General features: G+C 36.8%; 1 pseudogene; it reads left to right on the forward strand.

Annotated features, from left to right (window-relative positions):
* Nucleotides 1-3,813: 3,813 nt before the first annotated feature.
* Nucleotides 3,814-15,665, forward strand: part of LOC150006329 (phosphoglucomutase-like protein 5 pseudogene) — a 31,429-nt pseudogene continuing 19,577 nt past the window's right edge.

Consider the following 15,665-nt stretch of genomic DNA (forward strand, 5'->3'; position numbering starts at 1 on the left):
AGTGTTTTGATGGTTGCCAGATGGGAGGGAAGTATGAGAGAATGGGTGAAAAGGTGAGGGGATTAATAAGTACAAATAGGTAGTTACAGAATCATCATGGAGATGTAAAGTACAGTATAGTAAATGGAGTACCAAAGACCTTACAGCCATGGATATGAACAATGATGGAGAAATTACCTGAGAGAGTGGGGAATGCTGAGTGGAGGTGAGGCAAAGGGGGAAAAATAGAATAACTGTAATAGCATAATCAATAAAATATTTTTAAATAATATCTTTGAAGCTATTTTTATTCTATTTCTGTCTGTGTTTTTATACTCCTCTGAGAATTCCTTCTCTTTTGTTCTTTAGGTATCCACATTGAGTTTGCTGCTTTCAGTTGGCCAAAATTGTTCATAATGTCCATAATGCACCTTCTTTACTTCTTTTCTCTATAACAGTCTGCTTTTTTTGATTATTTAGTCCCTCTGTGTCCTAGATTTGGCTTTTTGACAAATGATGGTAATAAAAGAAAATTGTTTTTATATTGTGCTTTATAGGTAGAATAAACTACAAATTAGGAAAAACAAAAAAGCTTATCTCTTTAAGAATCAGTTGGAATTTGGCACAAATGAAGAAAATAGTTTAGAATACTTAAAAGAAGAACTTAAAGTGGGATTATATTGAATTTAACATTAGTTTTTCAGCACTTTTGGGTTGCATTTTAAATTACATAAACTCACTTATTTCTTAAGGGTGTCACTAGCTTAACCCTTTGTGGATTGATAATTTTATACCAAAGCTATCCAATATCACCAGCTATTTTTTTCATAATTAAACATCAAAATGAAACAATTTACAAAAATTTTAAACAAAATCCTGTATTACTCTCAGTTTTAAGAATTGTATATGCTAATGCAAGTACAGACATGAGCTAACTTGAAAACATGAGGTTTTCTTTTTTTTGTGACCAGTCAACAATGTTAATAAGGAAAGTCTTAGAACATTAGCTATTCAAATAATTAACAGTAACCCCAAGAATAAAAATTTAATATTCCCAGAACCTATGTCTGAGTACAACAACCAGCACTTCTTACTTGTTAAATTTTTAGGCAGGTCACATCATCTCTTAAATGTTTTCATCTCTTTCATCTCTCACTGTCTTTTCTGCAACTTCTGATAATCAAAAGAATTTCCCACTTTCCCCTGTACCAAATAGCAATTTCTACCTGTGTCATGTACATAGATTTTGAAGATACTGTATACATGGTAGTTGATTTCAAGTGAGTGGTAGATTTATCAGAGCCTATACCATAACCCTTGTCTGTATGTCTTGCTGACAGCTGAAAAGATAGAAAGCTACATTCTCTTGACCACAAACACCCAAAGTGGAGCTTCAACCAAAAAGACGTAAGAATGAAATCTTGCCTTTTACAACATGGATGGGTCTGGAGAGAGTGATGCTAAGCCAAACAGTCAAATAGAGAAAGACAAATACCATATAGTCTCACTTATATGTGGAATGTAAAAGAAACAAACATAATAAAAATTAAAACAAACAAAAAAACAGAGAAACAGAGACCAAAGGGCTAGCAACTGGAAGGGAAAGGGTGGGGAAATGGGTGGAAGGGCAAAGGGGAATATAGTCTATAATATTGTGGTGAGTTTACATGGTGACAGATGCTTACTAAAATTAGCGGAGTAATCACATTGTAAGGTATAAAAATGTTGAATCACTATATTGTACATCTTAAAGTGATATAATCAATATAAGATTGTATACCAGCTACACTTAAATTAAAAATGACATGTAAAAAAATACCTAGGGATGAGAGTAGGAGCTGATCATAGGTCAAGGACTACAGAAACTTTCTTTATTATCTATATTCAGTAATTTTTTCAAATAAATGTTTCTTCTTCTTTTATCCTTAGTACAATTTCCAGAAATTTTAAATTTTAAAATAGTTTCCCCAGTTACTTACGGTTGCATATTAGCTTTGAAGGGCTATCCGAACAAATAACCATAAACTGGGAGGCATAAAACAACAGAAACTTATTCTTTCACAGTTTGGAGGCCATAGTTATGAAATTAAGGTGTCAAATGGGCCACTATCTCTCTAAAGGCTCTATGGGAGAATTCTGCCTTACCTCTTCCAGCTGTTGGTGGTTCTTAGCATTCATCACTTCAGGCAGCATAACTCCAGCCATTGCCCCTGCTTTACCATGGCCATCTTCTTTGTGTGTCTGTTTGTGTCCTCTCCTCTTCTAACAAGGACACCAATCATTGGATTTCGGTTCACCCTAAATCCAGGATGATCTAATTTGCAGATTACATCTGCAAAGACACTATTTTCAAAAGAGACCACATTCTGATGTTTTGAGTGGATATGAACGTTGGAATTATACTAATTAACCCACTACAGGTTGTTTTACTGAGAAGCAGATCTGTGGAGCAATGCATGCTGTCATTTCAGAAGTGGGAGTCCTACTTCTCTTCTCAGCTTTATTGAGGTATAATTAATATACAAAAAAAACTGTACATGTACAATTTTGATGAGTTTGGGCATATGCATGCAGTGCAATAGCATCACCACTATCAAAATATTAAACATATCAGTCACCTCTAAAATATTTCTTGTATCCTCTGGCTCCTATCTAGGGGGTATAGTAAAAACACTTATGATTAGATTTACCCTCTTAAAAAAGTTTTAAGTAAAAAACACCCTACTCTTAACTATACTCACTATATTCTACATAAATTTTCTAGAATGAATTCATCTAGGATAACTGTAATGTTATACCTATTGAACAACTACCCATTTCTCCATGTCTCCATCTCCTGGCAAACTCCTTCTAGGAGTTTGACTATTTTTGATTCCACATATAGTAAGACCATTTGCTATTTGTTCTTCTGTGACTGACTTATTTCATTTAGCATAATGTAATTCAGCTCCATCTATTTTATCACGAATAGTAGGAATTTTTTAAAATTTCTTTATCCATTTGGTTGCTTCTATATCTTATCTATTGTGAATAATGCTGCGTAATCACTTTTTGATTACAATTTAAGAGAATTATCACTTTACTCTATTTCCTAGCAATATTAATGTCCTGATTAATTTCCCAATTATATCATACTAAACTTTGATAAAATGGCAAATATTACATGCTAACATTTTTCACTTTTATTACTTGAAGTTTGGCTTTCTCTATGACTTTCACTTTTTTGTTTTCAGGCAGGTAGTATTGAAGAAAATGTAGTTCTTTTTAGATTTTGCATTTTAAATTAAAATACATAAACTATATAAAGATTGTGTGTAGTACTCTCTGTCGGGATACTTTTTGAAGAGATAAAAATGAAATAACCATGACTGCTGCTCCATAGTTTATGCACTACTTGACTGGAACAATCAATCAAATATAATAATTAATAGTTGTCCTTTAGTATTGTGAGTCACAATGCAGAGTTTCTCTGTATGCTGACCTCAAGAATTTTGACACAAGAGCCTCCAAGGGTCGGGATAGCCGGCACTAGGAACGGGTTTTAGGGACAACACCCCAAAAGTGAGGCTAGCTGGGAGCTGGAGAGGAAGTTGAGCGGGAGAAAACTTTGTTGGAAGATAGTGGCCAAACTTTGCTGGGGCAGCGAGGGACCGCTTGGAGAGAGAGGATCCACCAGTCTGTGCCGCGGGACTGCATAGGGTGTGGGCCAGCTGGGGAGGGGGCTGGGGTGCGAGGCAGAGTTCGGGCGCTCCACCAGACTGGTGGGGGGGCCCCAATAGGCTGCAGATTCCCTCCAGCTCCCGGCAGCCGGTGCAGGACCGGCCAGGGGGCACCATGAAGGGGAGATCCATCTCGGTGCTGACAGTGCCCACAGCACCTTACAAGGATCAACAGCCAACCGGCAGTGGGGGGCTGCAGCGGCCCACCAGTCTTTTCGAGGGTCAGCACAACTACCTGCTCAACTTCATCCAGAGCATGCTACTGACCATCAACCTGCGCGATCGTCAGGGCTGCACCATGGTGGTGGGTGGCGATGGCAGGATAGCCACGGAAATCGTGGTGCAGATGGCTGTGGCCAACGAGATTGTACGACTGATTATTGGGCAGAATGGCATCTTGTCGACATCTGCTTTCTGCATTATCAGAAAGATCAAGGCAGCTGGTAGAATCATCCTAACAGCCAGCCACTGCCCTGGAGGACCAGGGGAAGAGTTTGGAGTGAAGTTTAGTGTTTCCAGTGGAGGTCCTGCACCAGACGTCGCAGACAAAATTTGTCAGATCAGCAAAACAATTGAGGAGTATGCTGTATGTCCTGATCTTCGAATTGACCTGTCTCAGCTAGGAAGACAAAAATTTGACCTGGAGAACAAATTCAAACCATATAGAGTGGAGATAGTGGACCCAGTGGATATCTATCTCAATTTCCTTTGAACCATCTTTGACTTTAACGCCATCAAAAGTTTGCTAACTGGGCCTAGCCAACTGAAGATCCAAGTTGATTCGATGCACGGAGTTACGAAGCCCTATGTGAGAAAAGTCCTGCATGATGAGTTGGGAGCACCAGCCAATTCTGCAATAAACTATGTTCCCCTGGAAGACTTTGGTGTGCAGCATCCTGACCCAAACCTGACATATGCAATGACCCTTCTGGAAGCTATGAAAGGAGGGGAATTGGATTTGGAGCTGCATTTGATGCTGACAGGAACTGTTACATGATCTTAGGCCAAAATGGCTTCTTTGTGAGCCCTCCCCACTCCCTAGCCATCATTGCTGCCAACCTCTCTTGCATTCCATATTTCTGTCAGATGGCGGTCCAAGGATTTAGGAGTAGTATGCCTACCAACATGGCTCTGGACAGAGTGGCCAAAGCAATGGAGGTCCTTGTATATGAGACCCCAGCTGGACGGAGATTCGTCTCAGATCTGATGGACTCAGGATGGTGCTTTCTACGTGGAGAAGAAGCTTTGGCACAGGCTCTGATCACTTCCGGGAGAAGGATGGTCTTTGGGTGTCTTGGTCTGGTTCTCTATTATCGCTGCCTGGAAGCAGAGTGTGGAGGAATATGTTTGAGATCATGGGCCAAATTTGACCATCACTACTATTGCAGGTTTGACTATGAGGGGCTAGGGCCCAAGATGACATATTATATCATAAAGGCCCTGGAGGCCCTGGTCATAGACAAGTCCTTCATTGGCCAGCAGTTTGCAGTGGGGAGCCATATCTACGGTGTGGTGAAGACAGGCAGCTTTGAATATGTGGACCCTGTGGATGGCACCGTGACCAAGAAACAGGACCTGAGCATCATTTTCTCAGATGCTTCATGGCTCATCTTCTGGCTCAGTTCCTCCAGTGGCATGCAGGCCACCATTGGACTGTGTGCAGAGAGCTATGAGAGGGACCCCAGTGGTCATGACCAGGAGCCACAGGCAGTGCTGAGCCCAGTCAGAGCTATTGCACTAATAATATCCCAGATTCATGAGAGGACTGCTGGAGGGGACCCATGGTCATCCGCTGAAGGAAGGAAAGATCACTCACCAGAGCCAAAGAGAGTGCTCCGCAGGAGACACTGCACCCATGCCTTCTTGCTACCTGTTTGTGCTTCTTATGACTTTGCGGGGTGGGGCGGGGGGCAGAGACAAAAGCTAATTTGCTGGTGGGGGGAGTGGGTGGGAAAAGAAAAAAATCTGTTTTGTTTGGGCTTTGGTCAGTTCTTCCAAATGCAATGGGGTCTTCAGTTGTCTGTTACGCTGCACTATCATGTGTTACCTATATTTTGTCACACAAAGGAATCTCCCCTTTTGAGAAACTGTTAGTCATAACATCTGGGCATCATTGGTGTCCGGTGAGAAAAGGTGGAGAGTTCAGTGTCAGAGTTCAGCTGACTCTAAGCCACAGGCACCCCTGGGCAGACCTAGGAAGACTCTCCTCTGCATCCAGGACTTAGCTTTATATCCAAAGTCAGGTTTTCGATTTGGAAACTTGTAGAACTCATAATAGCCCACCTCATGCCCACCAATCACCTGATGGCCCGCTTTCCCACCTCCCCATCTCCAAAGTCCCTGTGCCATTTTCTCTCACTTCTTCTAAAGCTTTTTAAAAATCACAGTGGCACACTTTTAACAAAACATATCAAAGGGTGTTTTCCTCTCATTGTGTAAATATTATTTTGGCTATTAAGTTGGATGCATTCCTTTAAGATCAGCCATCGTTATGCAGGTCGGAAACAATTTCTTGGCAGGACTCTGCACATGAATGCTTCACATTTTCTGACACTTTCTTGATGACATCACCTGGAGTGATACAAGGGTTTATACTCATTCCACCTGGGCAGACAAAACATCACCATGTCTCTTATTCTTCTGACTTTCTCTCTGCTATCTTATCTCCCAATAAGGGCCTGTTTTAATGCACTTGTTTGGACACAGTTCAGATCTTACACATAGCGGCTGTAAAAGGAGACAATGAAAGACTGTAAAAATAGGAAATGAAGTGGACGTTGGAAGAAAACCTTACTGGTGGTACAGCTACCAGCCTGATGTGTTGGAGGGCAGAGCAGCGACCCTTGCTGGAAGCATAGGGTCGCAGATGCCTTTTTTGGCCCAGGATATAGTAGCTCTAGCAGACTCCATCTGCCTGGGCTGGGACACTCAGTTCACAGGACCTGTTTGCATCTAAAACAGGCACGGCACTCTCACTTGTGTCATTTGCACAGATGACGTGGTGTGCTCTGACTGTTATGCAGTTTGTCATTGATGTAATCAAGATTAGTACAAGCAGGAAAATGTTCCCAATAAGGTGTTTGTTTCCATTTTCTACCTATGCTTCTGTTAGAAACTTGTTAGGACATTTAGTAACCAATATAAAAAAAATTCCATATTTCATCCTTAAAGAAAAAATAATTTTGACACACTGGTAATAGTATTTCAGTATCACCTTCTGAGAAAAAAGCTAACCTTAAACTCTAATTCCTATGAATAGAAAGGAAGATAGTTTTCTGTAAGGTGCTGACTCTGAGTTATGTGAAATGTTAGATGCCACAGTTCTTCAAATCAGATAATTTTAAATATAATTAGTGTGAAAAACAAGTAGAATGTGAATTAATATAAACATTGACAGCTTCTAAGTCTTGGAATAGGACTAAAAAATCTTTAAAATATGAAAATCCATAATATGTATACATATAAAAAGTAAAAAGATGTAATGGGCTCTCAAGTACTTGGTGTAAGAGAAGATGTCAGGTAAAAGGGTGAGTGATAATCCAGAAAGAGCATATATGTGACAAGTTACACAAGACCTTAAAATGCAGGTTAAGGAACTTAGAAATATTAAGTGGAAAAAAGTTATAGCAGTAGGAGTTGGCTCTGCTCTGGTTACATTAGAGCTTTGAAAATTTATTTTTTACCACATAGACACAAACTTTCTTTAATTTAAATTTGACATTATATATTGCTGTAATAAATTGCTGAACATAAGGCACTATGATTGAAGTACAAAGAGGACTCAGGGTCCTGTGCCTTTGAACTTTGCTCTCCTATCCTGTCTACCCAATGCTGAAATTCTTCCAGAGAAACGTTATTCTTGTTCATAAGCAGACACATCCTGCTTTACGTCTTAAACCATCTAGAATCTGGATTCCAAAACTAGACTTCTCCATTTCTATTTTGTTTCCTAGGATTTGCTTTCACAGGAAAGATTTAAAAATGGAAGACAATAAATTAACCTCATGGATAAGTTTCAGAAAAAAAAATTCTTGGCATTTCCTGCATTCAGATGGTGTTATTATTTATTGGGAATATTTAGGGAGAAGCATTGTGCTGTGCCTGTAACTGGGTTTGTTATCCTTCTCATGTGTTTTCCTAGTCACTCATGGTCTTGCTGTGGAATGCTTTATAATTTGTCTGCCACTCTTTTAAACTATAAACTCCTTAACAGAGGGAACAGTGCATTGCTTTTTATTTATCTAGCATTCACATAGAGATTGATATGGATAGGCACTTAATGTATATTTCATTAATAAATGAATAACAACCCTGGCTGGTTCGGCTCAGTGGATTGAGCGTCGGCCTGCGAGCTAAGTGTCGCTGGTTCGATCTTCTAGTCAGGGCACATCAGAGAAGGAAAACTCTGATTCCAAAAAACCTCCGCTGCCTTGCGGCATACCTCTTCAGGAGAAAGGCTAAGGGAGTAAACCCCGACAGAAAATCCGGAGCCGGAGTCCCTAAGGCGGTTTGACGTTGCAGTCAACACCGGCAACTCCTGCGGCACACCTGAAGCCAAGCTGTATTGACTCCGTCTTTCCCTTGGATCCTTCAGCTGCGAAGAGAGGGGGGGTCTGCTGCATGTGCAACACCAGACCCTCCATATCACCCTGCCCAGGCTCTGTAGCTTCAGCTTCACTGGAGAGGACACTCCAGCGTCATCGCAAGATGTCGATTCAACACGGGAGGAGACAGATACCGTGTCACTCCCGAGTCGGACTGCACAGCCATTCTCGGCGGTGCAGATAGACTCTTAAGAAGCTACACCATCGTCTCTCGAGGCTCTGTAGCTTCAGCTTCACTGGAGAGGACACTCCAGCATCATCGCAAGATGTCGATTCAACACGGGAGGAGACAGATACCGTGTCACTCCCGAGTCGGACTGCACAACCATTCTCGGCGGTGCAGATAGACTCTTAAGAAGCTACACCATCGTCTCTCGAGACGGACGGCTGCCAACGAAATGAATAACATTAGTAAAATATGCACTTTGTGTTCTGAGTTTTTTAGAAAATCAGTAAATTTCTTTGAAATCTCTGATGCCTGGAAGACCCTTTACTATTTACTGAAAATATTCTTTCCCTGAAGACATATCAAAAATCACATGGCTATTTTATCATGCTTTGGAATAGAAGCTGTAGCACCTGGGGCAAGACCAATAAAAGCTGGCATATGGCAAATGAGTTTCCAAAAAAGTCCATAAGAACTCTCTGAGACCTGCATCACTAAGTCTGTATTTGATTCCTGGAGAATTATCAGCTATGCTCAACCCTTGCCCTGTGCTTCATGACATGATTTCTAGGGCCTCTCCCTAGGACTGACCATCAATGTCTCCAGTAGTCCTTCTTTATCCATGGGAGATACATTCCAAGACCCCCAGTGGATGCCTGAAACTGATGCATATATATATATATATGTGTGTGTGTGTGTGTGTGTGTGTGTATGTATACATATGTATATATATATATATTTTATATATAGTATATATTTTTATATATTTATAAATTAATCACAGTAAGAGATTAATAATAGTAACTAGTAATAAAATTGAACAATTATAATACACTATAATAAAAGGTATATAAATGTGGTATTTCTCAAAATATGTAATTGTGCTGTACTCTCTCTTCTTGTGATGATGTGAGATAATAAAATGCCATATTAAGTGAAGAACTTTCATCTTTTCACTTAAAGGAAGCACTTTATGGCTTGTCTTTGACATATCCAAAGTGCCAGCATTGTTACTCTTGTGCTTTGAGAGCATTATTAAGTAAAATAAGGATAAGGCAAACACAAGCCCTGTGGTAGCATGACAGTAATCACATAACCAAGACGCTCCTAATTGACTAAGTGAGTAATGGCTCAGGAAGCATATATGTATTGTGGAGATGTTAGACAAAAGGAAGATTCGTGTCCCATGTGGGATGGAATGGGATGGTGTGATATTTCACAACCCTGCTTGGCACAATGCACAATTTAAGACATAAATTGTTTATATCTGGAATTTTTCATTTAATATTATTGGATGGTCATTGACTTTGGTAATTAAAACCTTGGAAAGAAAAACCACTGATGGGGGGTGAAGGGTGTTAGTACATATTAGCATACAAGAACTGCCCTCTGGATGACCAATTAGTTGAGGCTTAGTCTCATTTCACCTTTATTGATTTACCCTTTACAGATTTTAAGCCAAATTAGGAGGGGGCTAGTCAAATGGCCTATAACACCAACTTACAATGGGTACTAAATTACATCTGATAACATCACATCAAGTGTAAAGATTATCTTTTACCAAAACTCTTCTTCTGGAGTTCAAATTTTTTTTAAAAATGTATCTTCATAAATAATCTTGGCTAGTAGGTTCTCAAACTCTTACACATAAATACTGAACAAACAATTAAATAAGACCTATTCAAGATTTGCAAAATTACTAGCCAGTTCCTCTCAGCTACATTTCCTAGTTCACTATGTCTGGGTTTTATAAACTATTTTTTTAATGTTATCACTTGTATATTCTAAATTCTATCACAACCTTTTCCTTCTGAACTGCCTACCAATCCTTATAAAGTCTTACTCTGAATAAAATTAAAAATCTTCCCTCTTTTTTCAGTTTATTTATCTTTATTATTATTTTTACTTTATAGTAATAAGGGTGTAACATGAGATCTACTGGAGACATCATATTCCCAATTTCTAAATATATTACCAGATATAGTAACCAAAACAGTATAGTACTTGCATAAAGACTGACCTACAGGCATACCTTGGAGATATCATGGATTGCGTTCCAGACCACCACAATAAAGTGAGTCATAATCTTTCTGCTGTTTGAGGATCTTGCAATTTGTTAAAAAAGTACAAAATCTGTGAAGCATAATGACATATAGCTCAGTAAAAACAAGGTATGTCTGTATAAACCAATGAAATAAAGAGAATCCCAAAATGAACTCATACATATATGGTCAACTGACCTTTAACAGGGGTGTCAAGACTACACAATGGAGAAAGGGTAGTGTTTTCAACAAATAATTTTGTTAAAAATGGAATGAACTTGGACTGTTGCCTTATACCATGTAACAAAAATTAACTCACATACACCATTCCCAAATATTCTTATTTAGTAGGTCAAATATGAATTAAGAAACTGCATTTAAACAACTCCTTAAGTAATTCTGATGCAGACCACCTTGACAAGCATCTTGTCAAATTTTCTTCTTCCATAATCTACATTATTTGGGTATTGTTACTTGTTATGGCTCCACATGTTTTCATTTGCTATAATTGATGATGGACCAATTTAGTAATAATTGAATAATTTAAATCTAATATACTTTTCAATAATCACAAACACTTTTAAAAAATAAATAAATTGGGCCTAAATAATTTCCCATCATACAAGTTAAGACAGCACCTGCATCTATTGCTATTAAAACAAGTATCATGAAACTTGGTAATAATTAATTCTGGTTCATCTTTTATAATGTTAGGCCAACACATAATATTTTTTTAATGTATTATATTACTAAAAATAGTTGTATTTTGGCCACATGAAAACCCTGTTAGATAAACAGCAGTCTCTAAATCCTGCCTTAATCTCTCTTTGCTTAACTCAACTCAATTTAAAATAAGCAGATGGTAAAGGCTTATTTTTTCTTGGTGTTTTCTGAGTTTAGCCAAAATTCTATATAGATTACTTATTATTTTTATAAATTAATAAGATGATAATTTCTGTATAAATAAAAACTTCTAGTAAAACCTAGAGAGCAAAGTTATTTCAAACAAAGATAATAGCTGTCACTGGGCTCAGACTTGCCCTGCTGGGTTTCTTCTCTGATTCCAGTGCACATAACAGAGAACAGTGATTCTCAACTCTACAGCACACTACTAAGTGGAAATGGGGAAATACCAGAGTTCTTATTTTTACAGATGAGTCAACTCCATGAAGTTCAGTGAGTTTTTCCAAATCTCAAGAACTGTTTAGGACATCATAAGCCATGTACCTGTTATGTTGGATATTACTAGGTATCTCTCTGGGTTTATTCTCTGTAGAGATTATGAATTTTATAGCATTCCAACTATGATTTCCATAATTTCATATAAAAGTAATAGTTCAAACTTTTTCCCTTTTTATTAAAAATAAAAATACAAAATAAAAAATCTATTTTGAAAGATGACACAAACTAAAATATGCATATATGTAACATGTGTATATATATATAACATGTAAAGTAAAATAAACAATCCAGAAGTCTGGAAGCAAGTTAAGATAGAGGAATGCCCCTCTCTCAAAGTTTATCAATCAATTATTCATGTAATATTTAACTACTTATTATTCCTAAAATGGCAGGAGCTGTGTTTTATTCATTGTTGTTCCCAGTGTTCAACAGGGTATCTGAGAAATAGTAGGTACTTAATATATATTTGTTAAATGACATAATGAAAAGAAAACTGGCACAGAGGCACAAGCAAAATTCTCTCTGGTAAAAAGAAAAATTTTAAATGGAATTACAAACAATATTAAGATTACAAGTCATACACTGACTGTAACATGAAAAAGAAAATAATACATTACATAATGCAAGTAATGTAACATAATTTACAGTACATTATAACCTGCAAAAGTACTGATGCTTAATATTAAAAATCATCATTGTAATTCATTCACATTCTTGAATTCATCTTTAAGAAAAAATAACTTATTTCTCCTTAGGGTTAGAAAACTCTACAATTTTGATTCATCTAGAAAATCTGTCACTTGGGTGATGTTCATGGATGGCTAAATTGTGAAATTCACCTTAAATAACCTCAAACCTGACATCTTCAAAACCACATAATTATTCCACTGTTCCTTATTCTTAAATAAATTTAGAAAAATGATGACTAAGATATTGTATTGTAATTCCAGTTATACTTCTGTTTAAAAATGCCAAGCTCTAAATAAATATTCAGAACTTGTCAATGTTATAACACTGAGCTATTTTTAAACTTCTGAAAAAATAGAATATCAGAAAAGGTTCAGTCAAAAATCAATAGTCAAAATGCTAAATCCTTATTAACCTCTTGGTTAGCCATAAACTATCTTGGATAACGCAATGAAATAAGGACCAAATAAAGTGGTAGTTAGATAATAAACATGAATGAAGATAGCTTTCAGGTGCTCCTTCTTTACATGATTACATAAAGGGAATAGAAGAAGGTGGTGTGGTCCAAGAGCTGAGAGTTGTATACACTTATTAGACATTCAATAATTTCATATTTAGAAAAATGAGAAGAAAATGTCAGAAACATTCTTAGATTGAGTATATCTAAAAACATACACAAAGGATCTATGCTCACTTGCTGCATGACAGGCAAGTTGAGGACTGTGAAGCATGAAGAAAGGAGTAAGATACATCTGTCAGTGTTAGATAATCTACTGCTAACAGAACATTCTTTTAAAACATTCTTGTAAAATCTATTAAATTTTTAAATACAAATTAAATATAAATTAATTAAAGCGAAAGAATGGCATTGTGCTAAAAATACAGATGGATGTTTGATATAATCACAAAATTTTAGAAATTTTTTTACTCCCCAGAAGTGATTTCCATGTGAGGACACAGATGATGAAAAAGTGGAAGACAAATCATCCTCTTCCTCTATTTTCTTCTTTAGTAGGCACCATTCCTCAGAGTGTCCAGGGACATTCCATCCTCTATCACACCTTCCTCTTTCCCCAACAACCTCTACCTCTAAATGCTGTTGATTTCTCCTTTACATTCATTCACAAGTCTTTCTCTTCTAATATTCAATGCCCTTTGCTTTTAAGGACTAGTGCTTTATTTCTTCAACAATAGTGTTATAATTGACTTCTAACTGGTCTTTTTACCTCATCTTCTTACCTCCATCTTTTTATCTCTCTAATAGTTCATTCCTTATTCTGCAATCCGTGTTGTCTTTCTGATGTACATGGGGACCCTAACTGTCTACTGCTTAATGATTTTAAGTACCGAAGATTTAACAATAGCCTTTGTTTATTTCTCTCCATTTAAGGATAATGCCTAAACACTTTCTCTCTACATTTAAGGCCTTACCATTTACTCATTCACTAGTTAATGGTAAAACAGAAGTAGCAGATACAGTACTGAGGACACACTGTATGTTTGTATGCTGGAGATTCAGCAGTTCACAAATCCAATTTATTTTCAACCCTCAAAGAATTATAATCCAGTGGAAATCATTTTCTGTATGAGATTGCACTAACTTTTCCTTCATCCCTCAGCTTCTAGTATCCTGGTTCCCTTTTAAAGCTTACCCATAGAAAACACATATTCTCTATTTGAGTGTCTGTACAGTCCTGATAGTTTCCTGAAACCCTCATACCTCAATGCTTTTCCTTTTTCCTGTGCCTAGAATACACTCCCTCCATCTGTTCCAAGCCAGACGTAGTCCTGCCCACTCATATTTCTTCCTTTAACTGAATTAGTGTTAGACCTCAAAGTGTTCTTCTGGTGGACATAATGCAAAACTTGAGGGATAGTGTCCAACACAATTAATTATTGACTAATGTTTCTTATATTGAATTTTATTTGTGAAAAGGTAAGCTTATACTTCAGATAGCTTTCAAATGTACTATTTAATTATGTTGTCTTATTTTGCTGAAAGAGAATTTTTCCTACAAAGAGTTATTTAAAATGACTAAAATCTCAAGTATACACATGAGCTGACAGTTGCCTAAGCCTTATGTTTCTGTTTTGAAATGTGAAAAACAAAAAAGTGAAAAATTTTATGTAAGATAAAAGAAAATATAGGTTAATCTTTACATAACACCAGTGGTAGCATGTATTTTATATCATAAAGAAATAGTTAAAATGAAAAAAAAAATAAGTATATAGGACTACAATAAATTATTTAATATTCCTGTCCAGAAATAAAAAAATATAAAAAACCAAGGATTTAAAATTATCTGCTCATCTAAATGATAAACTATTCATGAGGTAGTGTCAAAATTCACCTGAAATCTTAACATGACTTTCCACTTCCAAATCCCTGTTATAAAATGATCTAACTGTCATGAACTTTATACAATTCCTTTCCCTAAATATGCATGTATCATGTGTCATGAAACCTTACAGGGCTGAGTTTATTTTTTTACATGACATCCTTATGATCTTAGTTTTAACACTGTAAAGACCATCTGTACAATAAACATTGAATAATGAAGGACCAAATATATTAATATATATGAACAGATAGATCAGTAAATGTCATTGTTCTGACACAGAGGCTCCTAAACTCAGATTCCATTTTTATCCTCTAGTTTGAGAACACTTTTATTCCTGGACTCTGATGTACTCTGATTTCCTTACAAGTGCTACATACTATTTTGGTCTCATCATTCTCATTAGGGGAATTTAACCCCTAGCTAAACCTCTATCCTCAGTACTTAAGTGACCTTTGTCTAGAGATAATGTTTTCACATGGTAATCATCCCTCTTCATGTGTGTTTAAATTTCTTGTTGTTGATTTTTAACACTAACTCATCTTAAGATGGTATCCAATGATACCTCTCTGTCTACATGTAGATATAGACAGAGATATATAGTTAGATTATATATATATATATATATATATATATATATGGAGAGAGAGATGGATATACTTATATACACACACACACATATATTACATATAGATAGATATAGATATACATATAGACATATGTATAAATATATTTAGATGTTTCCGAGTTCCTATTAGTTCTATTTTCTGGATAATCCTGAGTAGTACAATAGCATAACAATTGCACTAATTCTAACTAGTTGTAGAGAGAGGTACAAACCTCTACTGTGTCAAAGGAAGAACTGTGCACTTTCAGAAATCTAGGTAGAGAATGACCTTGGCATACATAACACTCATCTTCCAGCTGTGGATTAGCAAACTGTCCTT

Source organism: Furipterus horrens, unplaced genomic scaffold, assembly GCF_987537825.1.
Source record: "Furipterus horrens unplaced genomic scaffold, mFurHor1.1.pri manual_scaffold_6, whole genome shotgun sequence".
Taxonomy (NCBI): domain Eukaryota; kingdom Metazoa; phylum Chordata; class Mammalia; order Chiroptera; family Furipteridae; genus Furipterus; species Furipterus horrens.